The sequence below is a fragment of the Gavia stellata genome, chromosome 3 (assembly GCF_030936135.1).
Source record: "Gavia stellata isolate bGavSte3 chromosome 3, bGavSte3.hap2, whole genome shotgun sequence".
NCBI lineage: Eukaryota > Metazoa > Chordata > Aves > Gaviiformes > Gaviidae > Gavia > Gavia stellata.
The window spans coordinates 95,157,263-95,182,239 of NC_082596.1; the positions used below are offsets into that span (position 1 = coordinate 95,157,263).

Below are 24,977 nucleotides of genomic sequence, written 5' to 3' on the forward strand. Positions count from 1 at the left end.
CTATCTGCCTTCAATTCATGAAGTTACACGGTATTGGTTTGTAACTAGTCTTTATTTATTTCAACCAGCCTTGAAACAATAACCCTAAGAAAACAGTACAACCTACAAGTGGATTAACAGACCTCTCTAAGTAAGGAGAAAAAAAAAAATCATCTGTGAGTGACACCTTGTCAGGACATGTCCAGCAAGATAGAGAAATACAGGTATTGACTCAGCTTTAGGGTCATCAGCATAGTTTAGCAGTCAGGATCTTTCTAAATTGAAATACAGCTGGGAATTCAGCCTATCAGCACAGCACGGATCGCGCATCGGAGAGTCCCAGTTACAAACAACGTGGAACCATCAAGTTCTCCTGCAAAAGCAGGCAGAGCAGATCGTTTCATCTTTGAAAGCGTCTCATCTACCATTTCAGGTTCCTCCACGCTAAAGTTAACCACCACATAGCGCTTAACCACTTGCATTTAAGTCAAGGTCCTGCTCTAAGCTCTTTCAACTAAAATTAAACTCAGATGAAAGTGTTTACTACTGTTCTACTTATAAAACGAGGAAAACAAAGTCACCATAGGACAATAATGTTAAGTTCACATTTTCACCTGTCTGCTTCCTCAAGTCACACCAGCTCGCTGCTAGCATCTCTTTAAAGCTCTGCCAACATAGGTATTTAGCCACCAAGGCTGCAATGTGGATTGAAGTTAAGCTTCATATATACATAAGCTCTATGCAGCTAAGTTCCTTTTTAATGTTTAGTACGTAAGGCAATATATATGGCACCTGCCTACTGCTCCAATGGCCCTTCTCTTACTGAAAATAAATTACTGCAAAGTTGCAAGTACTTCAAATATCCAGCAGCCACTCCCTTCTAACTGTGTGAAAAATGGCTGTGGTGTTACTTTCTTTTAAAAGGTAAGTGCAGCGAATTAAAAAAGTACATCTTTGATGTAAACAAAATTTAAAATTAAACGCCTTCCAAACACCAGAGATGAGAAACCTCACAACATCCTTTATTTTGATTTAACTCAGATTCATAAAAATACCGTTATGTGAAAAACCTTTACAACTACCATAGCATTTCATCTGGCAGCAAGTACTCTGGGAAACGCTGTGATGCCTTCAGATAGAGACAGTTAAGAGAACGCTCCTCCTCTCCCGGCTGAGGAATCGCAGATGCCAGAGTGAGCTAAGTGCAGTGTATGGACAAGTGACTAATACCCACACAGAAAGAAGTGGCTGATGGTACTTTAAAATGTTAACCACAGTCTTCCATCAATAGATGTTTAGAGTCGCTTTGGATAATTTATTTCACAAACTGAACAAACAGTGTAAGCACTGACCTCCACACTTAAAACTGATGCCATGATGGGGAGAGAGGGTATATACGTTTATCAGTACTGGGGAAGAGGCAACTGTAAAATGGAGAGGGAAAAAAAGCAGTATACAGACTGGCAGAGAAAATTCAGGAAATAAAAATCACAGTGGACAATTTCCAACAGTACTCTTTCCTGTTTGAAAGGCACAGCATTTGTTACATCCTGGATAAAATCTGTCAGTGTTTCTTGTTAAAGATAACAGACCTTTTATCACCAAAAAAGAGTAAAGTTTGTTTGAAATTCCCTAGTTTCCACCAAAAAGAAAAAAACACAGAAGATCTGTATTCAAACTTATGTTAATAGTGTATTCATAAAATAGTCACCACAGCACTTTGTTACAGGCTTTTAGTAGCTATTAATCATCACTGGGCCTTGCAAACACATGCAATGTATTTTCCATTAATCACCTGGCACTTAACACACAATGTTGGAAGTGGCTTTGAACAGATAGATTTTGCCAAAGCTCACTAGCTGTAAAACTGAGAAAGCATCCACTTCACCGCAGAGGCTCCTGTACTTGCCACTCCGAAGCTCCTTTCTCAGGTCCCTCGCCTGCAACCCAAGTGCTTTCAGGGTCCACAACCCCACAGGAACCCAACCCTGCCAGTGCTCCCCGCACCTCTCGGCAAGAAAACCCACTTCCAGCCCCCAGAGCGTCAGCAGACTTGGAGAACTTCTAGCCCAAGCTCTGTGTCCGAGACTTAGATCTTGGAAGCCCTGAGATAAGCCCCAAACGTTTGCAGCTCTGAGATTGCCCCGGATGGGGTGACTTCAGTGCTTCTGGCCCCTCCATCCCGCTGGCTCTCTGCCCAGCCCGTATCCCGAGACAGGAGGTAAAGGCAGAGCCTGGGACCATCCACACAGCCTGGCCGCCGACAGGGAGGCTGGGGAGCCCTGTCTGGACAGTGAAAGCAAGCCCCCATTTTGCACTGCAGCTGCCAGTCCCGTGTAAACCCTTATTTCAGAATCACCTCATAGTGCTGTTTTCTGAACAACGATGTTGCCTTAACATCCACTTTACCTGCGAGGAAAAAACCCCAAACAATTGAAAATGCTGCTTTTGCCCCAGCTGGGTCCAAACCAAATAGGCTTTTTCTTTTACCTTTCTTACAAACAGGGAATGGTCTACAGCAGGTCAATTTTGATAGCACTACAAATGCTGTGATTTGCTATGTTTCGGTTTAAAGTGAACTGAATTTTATTGGTATTCCTCATGCTGAGCCATGTATCTTTGTCACATTCTGTATCATCCTTAAATTCACAATCAGTGCAGGACCATCAAAATAATTGCTACAGCTGCTGTATTTGATTTTGAACTGCACACACAGTCCAAACTCCCCAACAAATGTGATTACTTACACACATCAAGCACAATTAAATCCTCAGACCAAAGCAAACACTCAAGGTAACAGGCATAATTTCCTGAAAAATGTCCTGCCCGAAAGCACATTAATTACTCACAAGTCAGCCCATGTTCTAAAGTAGAAACAAGATCATTCTACAGCAGATAGATTGAAGAAGCCAGTTTTTTGAACACTGTAAAAAAACAACTTAAAATCCAATGTTTGCAGCTCCTAACAGAATCAAGATTCTTGTAAGATACTCAATTTTTGCTGAGGAACTTGAGATCCAGCGTTACGCTTACTTTCAAAAGCAGTATTCAGCACTTATGACAAATAAATTATTAGACCCTTGAGTGACCCTTGAGTGACCCTTGAGTGACTGTCTCTCTTTCTGTTCCCCACTCTCTTTTTACAGTATAATAGATACTTAACTTTTTTCCTTAAAAATAAAAATTAACATTAAAGGGAGAGCCTTACTCGGTGTCATAAAATAAAGAGCTGACTCACTTTCACTTTCTGACATAGCACATTTTTGGGGGTCCTATCAGTAGTTGCTACAGATGTGCTTCTGCTGCATTTTCAAACATTATTTCCAGACACTTAATGGCTAATCAAAAGATTTAGCTGTTTGAGGAAGTTTATTGAAGGCCTCTGTTCTTTCAGGCAGGCCATAATGTCAAGAAATTCTTGCAAGGCTTTAACTATCCAAAAAAAGTTAAGGCATTTTTAGTAAAAAGGTACAGGTCTTTCATAGTTACACTCAGGCTGCAGATTTAAATTAAGTTTGGGCAGTAGCTGTGTGTCAAAAATACATCAGAGATGACACCGGCAGCTTCTGAATTTTCACAGGGCCCCTGTTTGAGATTAGGAAGGAAGACAACTCAGCTTAAGACCATGTTTAGGAAGCACATAATAAAACTACAGAAGGGTACACTTCTTTCAACATATTTCTATCCAAAATAAAACCTGTACAAAATTAATGAGTAGAAAAGGTGCCACTAGAATATACAAACAGGTCTGCTAACTGAGCGATCCATTTGAAACACATGATTAGTGAAATAGATAGTTAAGTGGTAGAATTTAAGCGATTAAATCCATTTACTAAAGCAAGTAAAAGTCAAGCATAACATTCCCCTTCCACTGACACACAGGAGAGTCTTCCGCAAAGTATGAAGAGCTGAGCATTTGTTAGGAAACTGAAACCCGTAAGATCTCTGTCAAATACAGATATTCTGTACCTCACACCCTCGGTTTCACAGGAAGATTTCAGTTTGAACATAGGCATTTAAGTGGTCTCTATTGTACTAGAGAAGCAAATTTGATATACTCTATTAGTATGACTACCTCAAACAGGAAAAATTATTATGCTTCTTTCAAGCAGGTGCAAAACCAGTGTGTATCATTCCTTTAAAAAGTCAATATTCATGAATGTTTCCTACTTTATTTTAATAATACACTGCAAATAATATGGTACTGAAGTCTTCCAGTTGCTTTTGTTTCCCTATTTATTTGGTAACTGCACATCCAAAGTCTTTTTACCATGCATGAAAATATTAAAGGCATTTCACTAGCAGAAGTAATGCTAGCCAGCAATTATTTGATATTTATTGCCCATATGTGGAAAAAATATTTAATTAATATAAGTACAAATAATCAACATATGTCAGTCTAGAGGTAAATTCCAATATGAGCTGTAAGATTGTTTTGGTTTGGGTTTTTGGGGGGTTTTTTTGGGTTTGTTGTTTTTTTTTAATTCCCCTCAAAGAAACTGCCTCTGCATTTAAAAGAAAAATTCTAGAGGAAGTCCTTAAATCCTTCCTTATTTTTTATCCTTTTATTGCCACAGCAGAGACCGTCATCAGCCAGAGTGGCGTCTTCAGCTTGTTTTATATTCTTTTCCGACGCATTAAATAATCGTGTAAAAAGACTGCAAATACATGCATCTTCTATTTTTCGATACACTGGTTTTGCTCAAAGTGAATCCAAACATGCAGTGTCAAGTTTCTGTTCCCAGCCTCACAACACAAAGCGCTACCATCAATGCTTTGCAGAGCTACACTACAAATACATGAGCGGCTAGAGGAGTCTTGCAAGAAATGCATTCTCGCAGTGGTTAAGAACTAATGATGAAAAATTGAAAGTGGTAGTGTTTAAATTATACAAGACCGGCAGTGAATTTGACCTAAGGAATAAACAGACCTGCATTTGCAAAAACAGTCCTGCCGTTGAGGGTACAGTAAGAGGTACAGAAAGATCTGCAAGCAAATGGGAAACTAATTCTTTGCCCCCCAGACCTCTCAAGAAATTGAGTAAACACAAACTCATATAAAGCATATGCGTTTCACAAATATAAAAAGTACCTTATTAGGGGGAATATTACATGGAGGAATGGCAAGATATAGATTACTAAAAACAGACTCAAAAGTAGTACAGAATTTGCAGGAAGCAGGTTTCTGACAAATCTTCAAGAACTAAGGACTCTTAGCAACCCTACGGACTGGCAGACTCTTCCAAAAAGCCCTAAAACTTTATTTTGTCAGCACCCTGAGCTACCTAGCATCCAGCAATATTTGCAGACATTTAAAACAGAGCCAGCCATGCCTACCTAACAGAGTATCCTTGCACATCCCAGAAAAGCCAAACCACCCCACTATACCTTGTAATCACGCAGGTGAGACAACTCCTCAGCTCTGGAAGCCAGATCAGCCACCACACACCCCACAGAAAAGTCAGCCACCGTGCCTTTCACTCCATACGAGAACATCAAATCATCATCTATGAGAAACAAGCTAAAGTTTCTCTCCTTCCCCCAAAGATAACCATTTTAGCATCCTTAGCACTGTCCACACCGTAAGTACCAGCTGTCCTTTTTCTTCAGGGATAGGTGACTGAGCAGCAGTTCTCAACCTGTATTTACCTTTGAGGTCAGCTCTTTCTTTTTCAGAGCTCACATCTGTGTATCCAAAAGCACATCTATTTCTTCAACTACACTTGATTATCTAGTAAAACAATATCAGCCTTACCCATAAATGTTGTACAGATTATAAAGACTTCTATGGGGTGTATTTTCCAAATCTACTGTTAGCACTTCAAAGATGATTAACCACCTTGGAACCAAAATAAAAATAGGAAGAGCCACCAAGACTCCTCGCAAAAGTAGTAGTTCAATCTGGTGGGGGTGAACACAAGTGAGATCATTCACCAAGTCAGAAAGCATCCTAAAAAGATACAGCAGCCTTTAAAAATGTACAGAATACGATTAGATTAAAACCAGTATTTAGCTACTATTACCTGAAGACAATAAATTGTCTCAGACATGATGTTAAAACCTTACTCCTATTCTCACTGCTTTTCTGTCATTTGAAATGAGTATTTAATATGCTAGAGATTCGCTGAGCTATGAGTATGCAGTTCAGTTGATTAACAAACCAGCTCACAAATGTCAAGAACAGGTTGGTATTTGCTCCAGATAATCTGTCTCCTGGCCCCCAAATATCTGACATTACATCAGGTTATAATACATCATGGAATATTATGTCATGGAAGTCAAGAACCCATAGGCCGTGTAACACATTACAATTCAACTGGATATTGCTTCTGACAACATAAACAGGTTCTTGAATCCCAAAACAAGTACTTGCCTTTCTGCCCCCAACACACAGGAGCGCTGATGGATGTTAAGACAAGAACCATATCCTTGGGTTGAAATGAAAAGATTTCTAAGTCACGTATACCGAGTTTGTGTCACGTAAGTGCATACCAACTCTACAGCAAACTGAGAAAAGGTAAACTCTTAGATTCAGACCAAAACTGCATTGAATACTAAAACTCAAGTTGCCTTTTGCTAGATAAATATTCTTCATCAATCTTCTTTTTTTCCGTCCCACAGAAATCATAAACAGATAGCGCATTCCTGGTTTAGACACTCAAAGATCCCAGGATAGGCCTAGCACACCGACAAGACATCAAAACACTTGGTCGTTGGATAAGAGCCTCCCTGCTGACTAAGTTTTTTGCGGGAAAAATACACAAATGCTTCCACGTGCACCCCGTTAGAAACATCACCATTTTACCCAGACATGACAGCGTTCCGCCACAGTGAGAACATCTAAGGGCTTAAAGAGCTGTACATCAGGGAAAAACTGATCAGTATAGGAAACCAAAAGATTGTCACTGGCTGCTAAGTGCTGCTGTAGCGCAAACAGCTCCAAAATAGCACAGGGACTGCAAAATGCATGCTTCAAATCAGCTGATGAAAACATGTAGGTTTTTAAACCATACTTAAAACATCAATACAGAAGAGAACCAAAAGTAAGTTTGCAGTAATGGGGGAACCTAACAAAAAATACTGATCAGTGCTAAGACTTGAAAGGAAAAGGTAAAATGGGAAGTTTTGCTGAAACAAATAATATTTAACTTCTGCTGTAGAACGTATCTGCTGCAGGACATTTTCAACGTGTTTTGCAGAACTGTTTTCACTTTATTATAATACACTGCTAAAAGATTCAGAGAAAATTGCTTTCACGACAAGTATGACCAGAGCTCGCAATGAACCTGACCAGATCTTGTATTACTTTAGGTAAGACTATAAATACAGGGCTGTACAGGCCTCTGAACTACCATTAAACCAACTACTTCAGATGCTTGAAAAGGCTAGCCACACCATCGGAGAACTCACTGGGAGCTCCTTTACCACCCAATACTTGGACTGGTTTAAGGTGGTTACTTTGATACAACATAAACACATCCTCCAATCTGAATTTCATGTTATGAAGCAATGGATAGAAGCAGCAGCACAAGAGCTTCCCCCCCGTGGCTAAAAATCAGAGGGTTGAGGTTGGCAGGGACCTTTGGAGGTCATCTGGTCCAACCCCCTCGCTCAGGCAGGGCCACCTAGAGCCAGCTGCCCAGGACCGTCTCCAGACGGCTTTTGAATACAGCCAGGGATGGAGACTCCACAACCCCCCTGGCAACCTGTGCCAGCGCTCGGTCATGCTCACAGTAAGTGTTCCCTGATGGTCAGAGGGACCCTCCCTTGTTCCAGTTTGTGCCCGTTGCCCCTGGTCCTGTCACCAGGCACCACTGAAAAGAACCTGGCTCCATCCTCTTTGCTCCCTCCCTTCAGGTATTTAATACACACTGATGAGATTCCGCCGAGCCTTCTCTTCTCCAGGCTGAACAGTGCCAGCTCTCTCAGCCTCTCCTCATAGGAGAGATGCTCCAGTCCCTTAACCATCTTTGTGGTCCTCCATTAGACTCTCTCCAGTATGCCCATGTCTCTCTTGCACTGGGGAGCCCAGAACTGGACACAGTACTCCAGGTGTGGCATCACCAGTGCTGAGCAGAGGGGAAGGTTCACCTCCCTCAACCTGCTGACAACACTTTGTCTAATGCAGCCCAGGATACCATTAGCCTTCTTTGCTGCAAGGGTGCACTGCAGCAAAGGACCCCAAGGTCCTCTGCACAGCCATTCTGCCAGTTTTAAAACCACTTCACCGTCTGCATATTTAGCCCATACTTCATCAGCTTCTCTATGAGGAGTGTCGAAAGCCTTACTGAAGTCCAGGCAGACGATATCAACTGCTCTCCCCTCATGTATCAAGCCAGTCATTTAATTGCAGAAAGTTATCAGGTTGCTCAAGTATGACTTTTCCCTTGGTGAAGCCATGCTGACTACTCCCAGTCACCTTTTTGTCCTTCATGTGCCTGAAAATGGTTTCCAGGATTAGCTGCTCCACCACCTTCCCATGGATCAAGGTGAGGCTGACTGGCCTGTAGTTCCCCGGGTCCTCCTTCTAGCCCATCTTGAAGGTTGGCGTGACATTTGCTTTCCTCCAGTCAACAGGCCCTCTCCCAATTGCCACAGTCTTTTGAAGATGATTGAGAGTGGCCCGACAATGACATCAGCCAGCTCCCTCAGCGCTCGTGGGTGCATCCCATCAGGGCCCATAGATTATTTCCAGTTTGTCTGAGTATTCCCTAACCCTATCCTTTTCCACCCGAGGCAAGCCCTCCTTCCTAGCAACAACCACCATTCCTGCCCCAGGTGATCATAATGCCACTTGGTAAACTGGGCAGGCTCAGGGATCAGTGCAGTAGTGCAGGCAGGTAGCTTGCAGCTGGGGGAATGTGGGACAACTGTTTGCCAAACTGAGATTGGCTTAGGCTGTTAGAGACATTCAATTTTCCATGAACACCATGTCGCAGATCCCAGTTAGAAAGCAGATGTAGAAAGAGATGAGGTGGCCCAAACAACAAGATGATAAACTCAAGCAGAAAAGGAGGGAGAGACACAAGTACATACCCTGCTACCATCAGAACATCAACGTGCAACTACAGCATTAGCCAACAGTAAAACACTGAAGTTGCAGAAACTCATTTGACCATAGATGAAGTTGTGCTAACCTCAACCATACCTTAAAATCTACATAAGCAGCTATCCATTTTGAAATGAAGGTCATTACCTACACATTAGAGGGTTATAAGCATGACTGGTTAAAGCAATACTTAAATAATGCTCTCAGTTACATCTCTACAATCTAAAACAAGCCTTAAAAGCTATAGTACTGATTAAAAGATAGTTGCAATCACATACCTATAATGAAAAATGGAACAGCTACATAGTCTCAAGGAGCAGATCCTAAACACCACGGAAAAAAGTAATCTCAATCATAGGGCTCTGACTCACACAGATAACTTATACTGAGACAGCCTTCAAGGGCACTGTTACCCCTCTTCCCACAGTCTGGATGTCCAAGTTGTTTGTAAAACAGATCCCAGACAACCCAATATTTTAAAACAAAACCAGCTACAAACGCAACTTAAGTTGTCCCTGCTCTTGCGCCAGAGCTGGCAGCCAAAAACCAGATACTCTTAAGTAGACTGAGGTGTTTGTAATGCTCAAAGCCATGTTCAGCCACAGCAGGAAACGGGAGATGATTATTTGTATCTTTTTCACTCTGCAAGAGAGATGAGCTGTAATACTAAAATAAACAATACATGTTTGGTCTATGCAGTGAAGATGAAGTCACCTATGTGATTATCTCAAAAACCCTGCTCAGCTTCTCTTCCAGCAGATTTAAAATTTTACACAGTGCAAGAGGATAAAAAAAGAAAGCCTTCCACATTTTCTAAAAGGTGAGACAACAATTTTTAATTCCTAGGACAGTATTCAGACAAGAAAGTGTATGGGGAAGACTGGAACTGGGTCCTTATCCATCATTTTCGGTTGACGCTTTGCACCACTGTAGAATGAATTCAAGAATGCCAAGACGACAACATACATAAGGAAGCATGAACCAGCCCCAAAACACTACCTGAATACAGCTGTGATGTCCTGAGGCTTTAAAACACAAAGTGTACAGGCATCTGAGGAGAAGAAATTTAAACCAAGGTCTATCCCAAAGAATACCGACAGTATAAGAGAGAGTTTTGTGTTTATGCTAATCCTACTGTTGTCAAATTTTGCCTTCTCTGACACCATTCAATCTGTCTTTATTTAAAGATACTGTGCAAATGTAACTGTTCCAAACTAAACAGGTAATTCCACCAGATGCGTAGAATCCAGCTCTTTGGGGTACAGCACTTCTCCCGTGCTCACAGAACAGAAAGCAAAGCAGCCTGGCCACAGTTACTAACAGCAGTCAGTTGAGGAAATCAGTAGAAACGGAACAAAAAAAGGCTTTGATGATTTTTTGGTCAGCTTTCTCATTCACTGTTACTATTATTTTTAGTACAATTAAGACAATGAAACATTTTCAAATATCCCTTTCAAGTAACGTCTTTTATACATACTGTCTTCATGTGACCAGAAACACTGCTACCCAATCACTAAAAATGACTGTCAATCTGTACAAAAGTAATTCTTAAATCTCAGCAGTTAAATTTCAGATTTATTCCCAAAGCATTTTAACTACAGATACAAAACTTAATTCTGAAATCATTAACAATGACTTTTAGATACAGAAGTTAAAGAGTATTTTGTGGAGATAATGCATATTTATCTGTTTTGTATTAAGTTTCAAAACGCATTTTCCCTTCAAGGTACACCAACAGACTACATCATATACTTCCCCCTGCATAATCAGATCTGCTTTGAATTTCTGATGTTCATACAGCGTTGACATCAACCAATGCAATGAAAGTTATTTTTTCCTGTTAATCACCTAAATAGGGAAAATAAATTCATAATATTTCAAGATCAGCCTGTGAAAAAATAGAAGGTACTTTCTTTGAACTTAGTCTTGTGAACTCCAAGTATGCTTTCAAAGACAAAATATGCAAACCGCAGGCAAAACTCAGGCTTACAAACACAGCTTATTGTTCTGCCTAGTGCAATGTGTTAAGCTACAGAAACGTGAAGCCATCACCAACAGCCGTAAATCATCCTGAAAAACCAGCAATTTCATTCATTACAGAAGTTCTTCAGTCCTGTCCTGGTAGTGCAGCCGCAGGCCAGTTCTGGCACACAGACACAAGTTCTAGCTAATTAACACAGGGAACAGACTTACAGCACAGCTTTACAAAGCTTCCCTTTAGCGGCAGTCCAAGCTTTAGCAGCTTTCCTCTCTTTCTCATACGATCCTCTCACTGGAACGATACAACTGTTTGAGGCTACAGAATTAGCCAAATAACTGACCTGGGATTAAAAAAAAAAAAAAAACAATGCACCAGGCAAAAAGATAAGCTATTTCAGTACAAACTGCTCCGCGCAGCACATCTGCGCTGGCCCAGCTGAGGCACGCCAGGGAACACAACGGCGGCTGCTCACGCCGGCGTCGCAGCCTGCACTACGCGGTATTTAGGGACCGAAATGCAACAACAACAAGTGACACAGCTGGGACCATCTCCAAGTCAAGGATGAAGGAGGAAGGTCTGCAGGTGCTTTTTCCTTAGCACTGGTCTGCTGCTATCCATATTCAAACACATCTTGGAGTGCAAATCAGATGTTCTGCATTTCTTAGACCACTGAATACTTCTACCTTAGATCAGTTTTTTACTCTCCTATTTTACAGATTAAGAAATCTATTAGGCAGTGCTGAAGAGACATTTGATACTCAGTGGCGGCATAAAACTAGCAGGGTGCCAATTTTATTTCATAAATAATTCAGGGCAGGGGGGTATTGCAATTTCTGCTTTCTGAAATTACAATCAATTTTATCTTTGCATAGCACCCTTGCGTTGACCCGCTCTGATCATGGTAAAAAGACAAGCAGCCAAAGTAGTGGAAATTACTTTCCAGTGCCAAGAAGATGCAGGTGAGGGCATTAGGACCTATGAAAATGTTAAAAAAAAGTTGATTGTCATACATGAATATGCTAATAGGCAAATTAGTTACTGTTTAGCAAGCATACTTGGAATTACCAAAATAATAAAGTTGCCACAACTTAAAATTTACTGAAAGCAATTCCAGTTCAAAAAGGTAACCAGTCATACACACATGGTTGGATTACTTTGACACATGGAGGTGGGATTTCTACACACGTGCTGTGGAACTACAGAGCACCTCACAGTAAAATTTGTTAGTGGCTACTGACAGTCAGGCTTTGAGTACAATTCTTTTCCTCTAGTCTTTGAAAAAGTGTATGATTTTGTTAACTTTTCAAGGATTTGAGTAATCTCAATTCCAGCCTGCAGATCTGAAAGAACAATGAGTATTGATTATGCTTCAGAAAGAAGGCAAAATTAATATACTAGGAAATACTCTGAACACAAATGGCAATTTACTGTCAGGACACAACAAATCGACAGCTCATGCTATCAAGCAGGAAAGCGGCAACAAATCAGTGCTTCTGCAACGAATGAAAGAACCAAAGGGGGGGGGGGGGGGAGCCACAAAACCCACAACAAAACAGTCTATCCCCTATACCTCTTTTTCTGCATCTGCTATGAAGAATAAGCTTCAAATTTAAGTCCTTTGTAGGGTACAAATGACATTAAAACTGGAAACATGCCACCCAGCACATGCCTGTGTTACTGAAAAGGTCCTATTGACAGAAACACTTCATACTCGTGTTCCCCTTTTAAATCTTGCGTTTGTTACAAAATGCTAAGTAGGACCAGGTTTTTTTTCGAGTGCCTTTCACCCAGTAATAGGTCATGCATAAAAGGAGTTAATACACTGAATTCTGTGTAAAGCTTATTCCACTGAACAGAAAGCAAATCATATGCAAATTTCTTAACTGCAAGTATAGTGTGGGGCTAATAAGCACATGAATGCTCCACTATGCAAAATCCATGCAAATACCTGTGAAAGATTTTAACCTGGGAATATTCAATATTCAAAACGCATGCAAATATCTATGAAAGATTTTAACCTGGGAACACTGCCTGTCACACTACCTTTCTGTGTTCTCTGCACATTGTAATATTTTTCATATCATCTGCACTCCTGACAATACAAAATACTGAGTGAGTCAAGCGATTAGGCAAATTCTTAAAAAATGCTTTGAGAAACATCAAACAACAATAAAGGAGGTCATATTTATATAACACACAGATTGTTTGCATATGAACGGAAGTTTGCATGGGCTGGGTCAAACTGAAACACTCAGAAGGGATGCTTCCTCCATGAGAGCATACTGATGCTGGAATTGAGAGGTTTGTTAGACTGTTTTCATGGAATACATCATTTTTCTCAAAATGAAGCACATGTAACATCACCTCCTAAAGTCCTTGTAAGCAATGCAACTTGAGTACACAGTGCAAGAAGTACATCAGGAGAAGACAGTGCAAGAAAAAAAAAAGTATTACTAAAATTCCATGTAAGCATCCAATTAGTAGGCTTACTGTGGCATCAGGTAGCATTGCAGTTACCCAAATATCAGAGAATGAATAATTTTCTCAAATGCCATGATTTTTTAGATAAATTAAATCTGTTTATAATTTTTCATTAGTCATTTAGTATCAGAGTCCCCATATGTTAACAAACATAAAAAAACTGTTTCTTTTTTAAGCAATTACAAATTTATAACTGAGACTTGTTCAGTCAATATTGGAAAAGAAGGACAGAACTATACTGAAGCAGAAGTGTTTGGTGCAACTCAACACACAGTAACATATTCTTACCAAAAGAGGAATAATCACCCTGTGACTAAGAAATGGTGGACTTCAATCGTGGTGGACTTCTTTTAACTAGCTTTCAGTAGGGGGAAAAAAAATAGAGTTTGAATTACAGACTTTGATTTTACTAATTCTTTCCTTAAACTTGCTGTGCCCTATTTTCATCTCCTGCTTGAGAGGAATAATGCAATTGCCTTCCAGTGTTATTAGAAAGTCAGAAAGTGAGAGCATCTATGTTTAACATCTATTAGAACAAACCAGACTGAATAAAGCTTAAAATTTGTGAAGTGATGAAAACATAAAAATCCAAAAGATTTGTATATGAATCATTTAGACCAGTTTTTACAGATTAATACTGAAGTCACGCATTTTCTATGAAGGGTTTCTTACACATTTCAAATTCACTTCACATTTGTCTTCTTCCATGACATGAGATACCTGTCATTACTGACTACCGTTTTGCCAAGATGTGTGATGCAGGCAGCATGATGCAGTTATAAATAACGTAGGCTGCAAGTGTATCGTTGTTTTTAAAACGATGACCTACTTTTAGTCACCAGTGTAAAGATCACGAAAACTAGTATCAACTACAGCACTGTGAAGTTTCAGTGCTGAGGCCAATATCAGCCTCTACAGTCCAGTGCACTTTTGCAAAGCCTGAAATAAAACCTGATACTTAACTGTCCTGCAACTAATGGTTCAAAGGCTCTTCTGCTTTCTGTGTCGTTCTTCACTGAATTTTGCTTAACTGCTATTGTTAGAAGGCTATAATTCAGAACTGTATCTCATCTTTAATGATCTCCTTCCTGCTAACGCATGCTGTTCCAAAACAGAAATGAGCAAATTTAATTTGTTTTCAGGATGCTATATGCACATACCTTTGTTTGTCTGCATACCTACTATTTAGTATCAACTAAGAAAGAATACCAGTAAAGTTTTCCTTACTTTATCATGAACACACTTGATGTATGCTTGAATATTTTGTGTTTGGGGTTTGTTTTTCTGTTTTGTTGATTGGATTTTTTGGGTTTGGTTTGGTTGGTTTTTTTTTCCATTTCTCCTACTGAGGAGTACAAAGCTTAGACAGCATTGAGTCCCAACCTCCACTCAAAGTAAGTTTAAGTCATTTACTAACAAAGTTTTGAACTTCCTTTATTCTTTACTTTTGATACCCAATAGGCCCAGAGATCAATACCCTACCAGCCTTCACACCAGTCAGATAAAATTTGGTCACGTCTCAATAGAAAAGCTAAATAGTGCCATCCAAAATAAACAAAAATTTTCAATATACCCTTAGAGCCACCTACACCTCACTGAATATCTGAATACTTTTCTGGCTTGAGAAAGGCAGGAGATGTATAAAGGAAAACATGCTTGAAGAACATCTACATCTCTGCCTGCTATTCGCATCATAATACAAGATCTACATCTCCATCAGCCACTGCTACATTACCTACTGAGGAGGCAACAACATCCTCACAAAAATCCTGGCACACCAAGCAAGCCTAGTTTAGCCCTCGGAGGGCTTGCCTCTGAAAAATAAAAATAGACAGACAGAATTAAAAACTATTGCTGTCAATGAAGTTGCCAGAAAGAATAGCGTATCTTGCTCTTCTTAACATTCCAGTAACCTGGCCTCACCGCACAAACCAAGCAGCCCCGAAGTCGTAACGCAGGCATGAGAGCTGCCGTCCTGTGGCCAAGTATAGCAGGTGATGCTGCAAGATGAAGTTTATACTCCTGCTTAAAGGACAAATGACTCGCTAAGTCCACTACCAGGTTTCTCTTCACTTCAGCTCCTTTTACTTCACAAGAAAAAAAAAAAATCAGCCAAGCCTCAAAGGAGGCTTTCTCACTGTTGTATAAATCTGCCTGTATTGCCCAAGACCTCTGAAACTGCAAGAAATCAGTATAGCTATGAATAACCAGGAGACTGAAATCTATGAATATGAGGAGATATTTTTATCCGCTAAAAGAGCTGCATTTGTGGAAGACAAAGGTAAAGAGAATAGTTTCCATTATAACAGCATGAATAGAAGCCTTTTTCTTTAGGCTGGTAACTTGCCAAGTGGAAACTATAACCCCCACCTCTTATTACGGATTTGGAATAAATCCAACATCTGTTGCAACTTAATGTCAAAAGGCAATCTCAAACCCGCACTTGAAACTTTTCAAACTCACTATACGCCCTCTCCCACGATAACCGATGTACTCCTCAAGGTGCCATCATCTCACCTTCAATGCTATTTACAAAGAACAACTGATAGACAAAAGTAGATGATTGGCCATAAAGCCGTACGTCAACAGGCAGCGCGGACGCGTTCCCTAGCTGGTGTGCCACTACAGCTCAAGCCGGTGTTTTAAATACGTTTGCTGCAGGCAACCGCGCAGGCACGTTGCTATAGCTCAGTTTCCAACAGTGAGTCATTAAAGCACAGAAGTCTAGACCTTTGAGTACAAGAACCACCTCGTCGACCAGCTGGCAGGATAAGCCATTCAAATTAATTTCTATCAGGTCTGCACTAGCAAATTGTTTACCTCATGGTACCGTAAGTTTAATTTCCCTTTACTTAAAAAAAAATCTACCTAAGTTTCAAATTGTTTCAAATTCAGTACTAACATATTTCAAACACATCAATACTGAAGCTCAACAGAAAATCTGTCTTCCATTTGAAAAAAAATACAGCAACTGAAACACTTAGAATTTCATTCAATATGACTTCACAAAGAAGTGAAAAAGATCCTTGCAGTGCTACGAACTATACTTTCAATGGTTTCTAAATAGAACTGTTTCCCCCCTTTTATGTTATAATCAATACAAAATGTTTTAAAAATTCTCACTAAATGTCAGTGGAAATGTTTCAAGTTACTATTTTATTTTGAAGTAAAAATTAATTTTTTTACATCATTCCTAACTGGAACTATGCACCTCACTATCTCCCACTCCAATCTTAATTTCTATTGATTTGGGACTAGCAGCTTGATAAAGCTGAAAAATGCCCCAAAGCACATTAAAAACTTGAATTAACACTTCATTGAAGAAGAACGGATATTTTCCTCCTTTGACCAAAGCCTGCATTTCTCTTCCAACCAAGCTGTATCATTTGAGGTAACGGAACATTTCAATCAGAACAAAAAATGCTAAAAATTAAATAGTTTTTCTTTAAACAACTTTAATTGTTAACAGTAGCTTCTGACAAAATAGTATAAAGTAACATGCTGAAGTTTATGCCACCACAGAAACAGTAGCAAAATCTTAACCATTACAGTCTTCCAACAACACTAGCCATGAAACATGTTACCGCTTCAATGCTTGCAAACATTTAATGTTATCTTTAGGATAGCTCTGCTGCTTTGAAGCAGCTTTGAGCATCAGCTTGGTTTGAAAGGTAAGACAGCAGGGATTCAAGGTTAAGCACAGTTACGTAAAGCTACTTGCTTTCTCTTTTACTGTAGTGGAGAAGCACAACTTAAAATCAAACTTTTAACTCTAACTTCTGACTGTAGTAAGACAATAGCCTGCTTTAAACTTCAATCTCAAAGGAAGTTATAACCTCTATACCAAAATTCTTCTTTGCTAACCACAAAATGTACTTCTTTACACACTTAAATAGCTGCGCAACTTTAACACAGACTTTTGCAGATTCTTAATTTTCACATTTTCAAGCATTAAGAATCATTGCTAACTATTTTTGTTTACCAAGTGATTAATACTACCTTTTCATCTGTGATTTATGTAAATCTGTATTTTGGATGGAAGCCAAAGGCAGCCACTCAGAAGTACGCATGGAAAAGCCTCCGATTCCTCCTCCCTTCACCTGAGCAGTTCTAGGAAGAGAACCTACCCAGGCTTTGTCACCATCTTTCATTCCTTAAGCTTTTGGCGCACCAAAAAGTATCAACAGTCTTGTTTGCCATTAACAACTTATTTTTAAAAATAAGTTTAGAAGCTACACACGACATTAAGGGTTTCGTGCTACATAGCACAGTCCCGTTTCTCTACACTAGACAACGCGTCAGTTTGAAATCACTTCGATACCACAGACTACACTTAGCAGATTCACTACCTTAAATTTTACTTAATAGTATTTTCATTCAAAGAGGTATAGGTACAGGTACAAAGAATGCAGTGAGAGAGATCTGCAAATCTCCTTCTCTAGCAGGCTTTGGGATCGGGCAGTGGCAATACAAGTCTACTGTATTTCAGACACGGTTATTTGCTTTAGGAATACAAAAGCCAAAAATTGTAGTCCAACGCCCAAGTGTTGAATAAAGAAAGAAAAAGTAGTACAGTATAAAACAGATGTTTGCGTAGAACTTGCAAACATTCAACATTATGAAGAGCTTTAACTTCTTCTCAACAATGAATTTCAGAGTTTACAGCACATACAAAAGCGTTGTATTTTACACGTTAGCTTTCTGTGGTTTTACCTTAGTTGCCTGCCGCAACAGTAGCAACACAATTGTAGAACAAGTCATAATATGAGGTGAAACCCTCATTTTTGAGCATTCTCTCAGTGATCATTCTCTAAGGCAAACCGCTTCATTTTCACAGCTCCCTTCATTAGCTGTGTCTGTCCAGTAACTCAGAAAACTGCTCATACGACCACTTTAATAATAGGGACCCCTTTAAATTAAAAAAGGGAGCATTCATAGGACCACAAAAGTGCCACAAAAGACTTTGTCATTTCTCACCATGAGCAAGCCACATGCACTAACAAAACAACAAAATACCATCAAATTATAAATGCAAGTGACTACACACCATACTGATAAACCTGATTTTTTTATTATTATTTTTAAAGAGAAGGCTTTGCTCTTTTTCTTTCACCGTCTTTCAAAACAAACACATTCCACACAAAACTAAGCATTCTCAGACTCTTGATCAGCATGAAGCGAACGCTCCTCTTCAGCGCGCTCCTCCTGCCTCTCCTCTCTCTATGCCTCCCCAACAATCCCATAACTGTCTTTGAAGCAAGCCCCGACACGTTGCCTATGCAACTTCTGTCTGAATGTACTAAGGAAACCATCCATCAACAATAACAGTTGTTTAAAAAAAAAAAACACCCAACACCTAGACTTTCAACTCTCTTGAGAATTTATCTAGAGTAAATTGAGATATTACTGCCTCCAACTATTTATTACTGCACCTCAGCAGGAGATCCCAATCTTCACAAAAAGCCAATGGATCACATGTGATTCCCCCCCCCCCCCCCCCCCGCTATCTCCTTTCTTTTTACTCCACACGGCGAGAAGTAAGATGATGACTTCGAAGCCACCTTTGGTGGATGACTGTTTCAGTGCTCTTACTCGCTGGTCACACACCGACACAGCAGAGAGCTCTGGCAGGAACAGAGCAGCTCCGCTCCGGCAAGGCGGCAGGGCAGGTGGACGGTCCTGAAGACCAACGTTGGACCACCTTGCCCAAAGAAGCGAGAATTCCAGTGCTGGTCTCCGCACGCCACCCATGAGTTCTACAAACACCCGTGGAAAAGCCTTTACATGTGCACGAGTGACAGCCACTTACCTGCTTCTGAAGCCTAGAACCAAGGGGATAGAGATGGAAAGTGCTATTCCCTCCCAGCGTCCCCTCCTTGGGCAGCCTACCCCTCCTCTGCAGGTCAGTGCAAACGCCACGTATTTCACTCCTCACCTCCTGTACGTTAAATTAGACGATACCTGCCCCACGGAAGTACACCGAGGCAGGCCGCGTGCTCCTGGAGAGCAGAGTTCCCAACGCCAGCTTTTCATCTCAAAACAAGTCAGACGCTTGCCTTTCCTCCGATACCAAGCCCTGCGATCCAGCAGCTGGCTATCACAGATGGCAGGCAGGGGGGCCAACAATTCTCTTGTTATTACTACTTTATATTTGGATGCCATAACTACGAAGAGAAGACATATTTTACCCTGTTACCTAAGGGCTCATTAATCCAGAAGAAAACAAATCAAGTGAAACTCTCTTGTGCTCAGGATACCTTGCAGGAGAACTCCTGCAGATAAACAAGAGTTCTGTTTAATAACAAAAATTTGCTGAATAATAGCAAACAAAGAAGCATCCACTTACAATAGCATAAAGAGTGGAATTTTTTTTAAAGTTACACAAAATGAATTATTCTAGAATTGAAATGATTTAATACAGCAATATAAATCGTTTTGCACCAACCTCTTGACAGACAGCATCACACAGTAAGATTTGTAAGGTAAGCAGTTGACATTCAGAATTACTGAGGATATTGGCTATTCAGCAATTAAAACCTCTGTCCTTTTACTCAACATAAACACAGAAAACCCATCTAGCCATAGAAAAACCCAAAGATGTGTACATCTCAAAAAACCCAATAAACACTTGCTTTAAAAATTCAGGGGATAGGCAGAATTTCTTCAGTCATTAATAACTTTGGTAGTTTGACACAACCAAAAAACTAGAGATACGATTTTTTCCTGAATTGTTAGTGCATTAGCAAACCAGATTTTCAATAGTGTATTACATTTTATTTGATTAATCCTTAGAAAATGTGTTCAAAATGTACACAACTCAAATAGCAAATGCTTTCAGAACTGGAAACTACAAGACTGAAATTTTCATAGCAATAGTCATCTGATTTTTAGAGCCATTCATTATTTAGCTATTCAAAAGCAAAGTTCAAACAACATGCGATAAAAACAAACTCTCCAAAATAGTACTGCTTTGTTATTCAAGTAACAGTAGTTTTCAAATAAGGAAGTTAATTTATTATACATCTATAAAAAAAATCCATTTATTCCTTTGCATGGCATTGCTAAAGAAAGACTCCCCACTAAGCTGCCTAAGGCATTAACTGGAAAGAAGCAAATCCCGTGGCATAATCTAAGGTTTGGTGCATAATTGATAAAAATTGTGCAATTTTGGAAAACTCTTGTCATATATTATATATAAGACACAAGTACAAACTCCAAAACAAGTCTCCCCTCCTAAGCAACAGTACTTAGCTCCTGCTAAAACTGCCAGTTCCAGGAAGATCTCAAATCCCAGCCTTCTCTACCAGCACAGTTTCCAGTAACAGTGGGTGTTTGGGTGGGTTTTCTGTTTGGATTTTTCTTGTTTGTTTGTTTTAAATCTGAACTCATACTATTCAGAAAAAAAACTTGAGGCAAAGGTCTTCAAGAGTTAGAAACAAAAGTGTGCAAGATGTGTGTACACCTTATCTTTGAGAAAAAATGCTTAAATAGGTCCCTGCAAGCTTAGCTCTACGCAATCCACAGCTTCATGATCAAATGAAATCCCACTATTAGATCACTGCAAGATTTTTTTCTCCCCTCCTCCCTTTTAGTTAGCATTCAGAGAGACAAAAGAAGGAAGACCACATTTACAGAAATCACAGAATCACTAAGGTTGGAAAAGACCTGTAAGACCATCAAGCCCAACCATCAACCCAACCCCACCATGCCCACTAAATCATGTCCCACAGTGCCACGTCCACACGCTCCTTGAACACCTCCAGTGATGGTGACTCCACCACCTCCCTGGGCAGCCTCTTCCAATACTTCACCACTCTCTCAGGAAAGACATTTTTCCTAATATCCAGCCTAAACCTCCCCTGGCACAACTTGAGGCCGTTTCTTCTTATCCTGTCACTCGTCACTTGGGAGAAGAGACCAACACCCACCTCACCACAACCCCCTTTCAGGTAGTTGTAGAGAGCGATGAGGTCTCCCCTCAGCCTCCTCTGCTCCAGACTGAACAACCCCAGCTCCCTCAGCCACTCCTCACAAGACTTGTGCTCCAGACCCTTCACCAGCTTCGTCGCCCTTCTCTGGACACGCTCCAGCACCTCAATGTCCTTCTTGCAGTGAGGGGCCCAAAACTGAACACAGCATTCGAGGTGCGGCCTCACCAGTGCCGAGTACAGGGGCACGATCACCTCCCTGCTCCTGCTGCCCACACTCTTTCTGATACAGACCAGGATGCCATTGGCCTTCTTGGCCACCTGGGCACACTGCCGGCTCATCTTCAGCCGGCTGTCGACCAACACCCCCAGGTCCTTTTCTGCAGGACAGCTTTCCAGCCACTCATCCCCAAGCCTGCAGCGTTGCCTGGGGTTGTTGTGACCCAAGTGCAGGACCCGGCACTTGGCCTTGTTGAACCTCATACAATTGGCCTCGGCCCATCCATCCAGCCTGTCCAGATCCCTCTGCAGAGCCTTCCTACCCTCCAGCAGATCGACACTCCCTCCCAACTTGGTGTCGTCTGCAAACTTGCTGAGGGGGGACTCAATCCCCTCATCCAGATCATCGATAAAGATATTAAACAAGACCGGTCCCAAAACTGAGCCGTGGGGGACTCCGCTAGTGACCGGCCGCCAACTGGATTTGACTCCATTCACCACCTCTGCCCTCCCAGCATGGCTGGTAAGCTTGGAATAGTCCAAGTGAATGTTCAAAAACCTCACTGAGCTTTTTGAGCATTGGCCTGAGGAGCTCAGCTAAGGCTACAGGGATTAGAGATGGCGAGACTGGATGTGTCTGATGGATATTAAACATGGAGTTGCGATACTGCAAAGGCCCTGCGGTAAGGTGAGCATGCAGAAGGCACAAGGCTTTTACGCTGTATCATGCATTACAATATTCTGTCTGGTACTATTGTTAATACTTACATACTGCTTTCTAATTTCAAGTTATACAATTGACTTTCAGAAGACACTTGCATGTCATCTGTCTTTAAAACAAGGTGCTGAATAATCTAGTCAAAAGGGCTAGAAAGGGATTCACACAGACAGTAACTGACTTCTCCCCCACTGATGATGTGCTGTCAAATACTTAAAGCACTTTTAATCATTATGCAGGCACTTTTCAGAATTAAATTACAAGTGTGACATATGGCATGAAATGAAGGATCTAGACCACAATGCTGTCATTACTGCTAAAATCCTGTATCATTCAAAACGTGAACAAATTATTTATGCCACACTTTTTAAAAAGTAGTACATTCTGAAACAGCAGCTCACAGTTTAGGTGAAGTTCTTGTGCACCAGCAGAACTGTGCTGGTGCAAGAGCTGGTGATGCTGGCAGCACTGCGGCACTCCAAGTTACATAAAACTGACACCAGATCCTGCACCATGGTAGCACAATTACCTGAAGTATCTATTCCAGCAGAAGCTCTCTCCTCAGATGACAAAACTACAGCTGTTCAGTATGTATCACCAACTATAAATAGTGTATACACCTTTAACAGTCTACAAAATGAGAAAGTACTTTCTTTTGGCTTCAAATGGGTAAGTATATTCATATAACAACATTACTTTACCTTTCCGTTAAATCATATGTACCTGAAAGAAGTGGTTCAACTGTGGCAGCAAAAAAAAGACAAGATCCATGTTGTGCAATTCTCTTAGACCTCCCTCCCACCCCAAGTGTGCTGTTCCTCCTTCCTTCTCCCATCCAGCAGCTTTTGTCAGGTGAAAGCAGCCTGTACCGCCCCCCTTAAAGGCAATGCTCTTCCATTCCCTACTCACTGTCACCTTCTTCCCCCCTCCTTCCTCCTATTCCCCGATTCAGATACATGCCACTGCCCCTGCTATCTCCCACGGAAGGCTCCCGCAAATAGTCTGCTCAAACTGACAACCAGTCTAGAGCTGCCCTCTGTTTTCAACTATGAGCAACGGTTACCAAACTCACCCTCCCATTCCTGCAGAAACAGGAAATATTTAAAAAGAAGAATCCTCCTTCCCCATTTTTTTTTGACACAGAAAATGAAATTTCTAGTCAAACATGGCAAAATTTTGTTCTCTGAAACCGCCCATTGTGGTAGACTGTGGATAAAGGATTAATCACATTCTCTGTACTGCTATTTAATTAAGACAAAGATTAGACAAACGGTTTTCCAGATACTCCAGCAATGCATTCCAAAGCTCTTCTATATTTTATAAGTTAAACAAGCAAATGGGAAAAGCTACTTTGAGCCTTAAAAGGAATAGCAAAACTGCTTCTGTGTGTTTTAATCAAGGTCATGGGACTTTGTGCCCTGTCGATCTATCCACCTCACAGAACACAGAAGCAGAGACCTATATTCTAGAACAAAAATAGATCTGCCAGATATTTGGTCTTCTAAGAAGGCTGAAGTTACAGGGCCAATGTTTAAAAATAAGCACTGCTTCCTAGCTTCTCGGGGGCTGCTACACACCAACAGGTTGCCCGTAAGGCCAGGGTGCTGTGAAGCGCAGCACCAGCTAACACCCAAGCAATCTCCCCGTCGCCGGTGCCCAGCCCCAGCACTGCGGGGTGGCTGCGAGCCGCCTGGCCCCCGACGCTGCTGCTGCACCGCAGCAACACGCAACTAGTCCGCATAACTCCCGGGCTCCAGCAGTCCACACCGCTCTGTGCATTTGTCCTGAAAACCGGAGCTGTGCTACCACAAAGAAAGGATCTGTGTGCCAATCGCCTCCTCCTTTCAAGCCACCACCAGCAGAAATCAGAAGGCCGTCATTTGGAAGAGCGGTGAAGGGAAGTCTATGACTGCACGTTCTCACTCATTGATCACTTCTGTTCCACTATTGCCAAAGCTCTCAGTATGCTACTTGTGTCTGCATACAGTAATTGAGTAACCTAAACCAACTGGGAAACAGATCAAAATTCAAGATAGGAGGACTTTTCAGTTTGATAATCATTACGCTCTTAGAATTGTTCTTTCTATCTAGAAAGGCTTCTTTAGTCTGTATTACTAAAGAAGCCAATGAATAACATTTTGTGATATCTTTCAAACACCAATTTTTAAAGTCAGCACAAACAAAAGGGCAAAGAATATTAAAAAAAGGAGCCATCCTAAAGATTTCTTCTCCATCAGACCGCATTCCCCTCTATTCATACCCCTCTCCCACCGGTCAGGTCAGACAAGGACACGTTGTCTTTCCCCACACACATGATTCATCTTTAAGACAACTTACATTTTCAGAATATTCCAGATACACAGTAGGTTGACAGATACCATTCATTTGGAAGTTACTTTCAATAGAAAGTAATCAACTGTAAAAGAAAAACCACAATCTTCAGATTTTGTTTTAATAGTTGAAGCAGCGAATCTCAGAACAACTGCAGAAACTCTGGCAACGAGCAAACAGAAAGCTGAACTCAACATTGAAACTATTTAAAGGCCTCCAACACCTTAAATAACACCTCGAAAGGTTAACTTCATTGCTTCGAGTGAGAAAAAGCAGACAAAAGTTTGAGTGC

The 24,977-nt window shown here is 40.9% G+C and overlaps 1 protein-coding gene across 1 annotated transcript in view; it reads right to left on the reverse strand.

Moving 5' to 3' along the window:
* The window catches only part of CDKAL1 (CDK5 regulatory subunit associated protein 1 like 1), a 440,756-nt gene that overhangs the window by 377,396 nt on the left and 38,383 nt on the right, over positions 1-24,977 (reverse strand). The window lies entirely within an intron of this gene.